This window comes from Pecten maximus, chromosome 13, assembly GCF_902652985.1.
Source record: "Pecten maximus chromosome 13, xPecMax1.1, whole genome shotgun sequence".
Taxonomy (NCBI): Eukaryota; Metazoa; Mollusca; class Bivalvia; order Pectinida; family Pectinidae; genus Pecten; species Pecten maximus.
This window is the reverse complement of record NC_047027.1, coordinates 20,239,381-20,242,555: the sequence shown is the minus strand read 5'-3', so window position 1 is coordinate 20,242,555 and position 3,175 is coordinate 20,239,381.

The following is a 3,175-nucleotide window of genomic DNA, read 5'->3' as shown; positions in this document are numbered from 1 at the left end:
TGTTATTCAAATACCTATTTAAAAATTTCCATAGCTATTTTTGTATGATATAGGATGAGCTGAGTAGAACATTAATGTATTCCAAATCCTTTTTAGATCACACATTTTAAATATATATGACATCAAAATAGGCCGATATTTAAAACTCATCGGTCGGCTTGTAAATATTCTACAGAATGATAGATTAGGGTCGATGAAAACCATACTTTTTACCGTTCCTATTAATGTAAACTTTATTTCGTTTCTTTTGATAGAGCATATGACAACATTGTTGTATCAACAAACAGAAACAGGATATGGAAACAAGCTTGAAATTTGGTTTGGTTTGGTTTATTTTGTTTAACGTCCTATTAACAGCTAAGGTCATTTAAGGACGGCCTCCCGTACGTGCGACATGCATGCGTGTGGTGACTGGTGAGTGCGTATGTGTGTTTTGGTAGGCTGCGGTATGTTCGTGTTAAGTCTCCTTGTGATAGGCCGGAACTTTTGCCGATTTATAGTGCTACCTCACTGAAGCATACTGCCGAAGACACCCAGCAGGACGCCCACCCGGTCCCATTATACTGACAACGGGCGAACCAGTCGTTCCACTCCAAATATGCTGAGCGCTACGCAGGAGTAGCAACAAACCATTTTTAAAGACTCCGGTATGTCTCGGCCAGGGGACAGAACCCAAAGCCTTCCTCACAGGGACGAACGCTCAACTAAAGGCCAGAAGTGAGGCATTGTCAAGGGAGACATTAGGAAGAAGAAAGTTGTTAAGAAAGAAGAGAAAAGATAAGATCCCAAGTTTAGTCGCCTCTTACGATCATGCAATTGGGGCAGCAGGTACAATTCTTACGCCCTACCTGCAGGGCAGACAAGCTTGAAAGCTTATACAAGTGCACTTCCTTTAATTGGAATTTACATTATTGAAATGGACAGCAATAAACGAAATATGAGAGAAAAAATGATGTGATCATATATAAACCTTAATATTATTTACTAGAAGGAGAGAGTTTGCAGGGAAGAGGGGATAGGTCAAGGTGCAGTGAGCTTGCCAGCTTAATTATTAACAACATCCGATCTTTCATGATTATAATTAGCTCCATTAAGAGAAAAAATACAGGGTACCAAAAACGATTCGATAACTGAGGTAGTAATTTCCAAAGTGATGAAAGTAACGCACATATTATGTATGAAATCAAAAGCGTTTAGTAGCAATTATAATCTTTTGAATACATGTTAGCAATTCCTTATTTTCTTCGAACGAGTGGTTTTCATCCCCAAAAAGTAACATCTTATCAGTAAAGTGATACTGATTGATCGGATTGAAGTATGGCGTGCGGAGATAAACGTGTCCTGGGCATCGCATACGATAGTGGAAGTTTATTTCATTCGATTGTCCGCATGAACAGAGAGGACTATCAACTAGGCCTTTCGAGTAAAGGTGACTATTTAGGGAGCTACATTCCATTTTTAGTCTCGCAAGGAGGATCTGACCTTGTCTGATTCCAGAGGAGAAATATAATGGTACGTTGGTGGAAGGTCCATGCAAATGTTTCTTGAGTTTTCGCAATTACGGATTCTTTTTAACATCAGACGGAAGAGACTTCCAACATTTTAGGACAGAGGGAATGAAATAATTATGAAACAAAGAAGTATGACAAAGAAGAGGACGGAACTTTTCTCCGTCTGTAGTAGCAGGAGTATGTACATCGGAATTTCTATTTGGGAGGATGTCTTGTAAGAAAGGGGGAACCATACCATGAACCATTTTATGAAACTGTATAAGTTTATGCGTCTGACGTCTTTTTTCAAGAGTTTCCCACCCCGTTTCGTTGTACAACATAAATCTAATCGTAAGCTTTGTCCCTCCCGTTACAATTCTAGCGGCCTCTAGATTTAAACTTTCTAAAATATTTATTTGGGCTACTGTAAGATTATCCGACACAATGTCGGCGTATTCTAAAACTGGACGAATGAAGGAAAAATACAGAGTTTGAAGTGATTGCCGATCAAGAGCAAATTTAAATTTCCTGAGGAGATTTAGCTTAGACGATGCTTTGTCAATTACATAATGAACATGGTCTTTCCATGTGCCGTTGTAAGATATGTACACACCGAGATGTTTGTGGTGACTGACTTCATTAATAGGAATGTTGTTCATGTAGAGCGGAGGATGAGCTACACGTACGCCTTTTCTACTGACTGTTACACTTTCGGTTTTTGGAGGATTAAAATCAACTACCCATCTTTTTTACCAAGAATACATTTTAACGAGGTATCTATTAATAAGATCTGCACTTGTTGCTGGAGTGTCAACAAATGTGTACAGTGAAGTATCATCAGCGAAATGTTAAATAATAGCCTCTATGTCGTTTACTATATCGTTAATATAAATCAAGAACATCAAAGGGCCTAAATTTGATTCTTGTAGTACACCAACTGAAATATTACGCCAATTTGACTTTTTACCTTTTATAACAGTTCTCTGGGAACGTTGTGATAAGTAATATTTAAACCATTTCAATACATTTCCACTAATGCCAAAACTAAATAATTTTAAGACTAAACCCCGGTGCAAAACTCAAAGACCTTGCTGATATCGCAGAAGACCATACGAATATCTTTGCCTATATCCAACTCTGATGTAATTTCATGAATGATAGAGAGAAGTTGGTTTTTGGGCGAGTCTCCAGTTCTAAAGCCAGACTGATGTGGTGATAGAAGAGAATTTTCAAGTTGTATACGTATTTGTTAACACATCTTTCCATAATTTTATCAATTATAGAAAGTAGGGATATATGTATGTAATTCAATGGGGATGATTTATCACTTCTCTTTAAAACAGGTGTTACATTTGCCTGTTTCCAGAGTGTAGGAAAATAGAAGACGCTTGTCATTTACATTTTGTACGTAAGGTATGTGTGGCAGCTGAACGTCGTCAACGTTAGCCTGTGAACAAAAATGGTCGTTAAAGATATTAGCTTTGTCCATGTCATCGTAAAATATTAAATTGTTGAGAGATATAGGAGGGATTGGGCCTTTTCCAGAATTTGGTAAAAAGGCCTTTATAGATCTCCACCATTGTTTGGAGTCTGCAAAGTGGGAAACATGAAGTTGTTCAAATAGCTTCTCAAAGTATTTCCGCTTGGATTGACGTATGGTGTTTATGCAAGTGTTTCTAATGTTA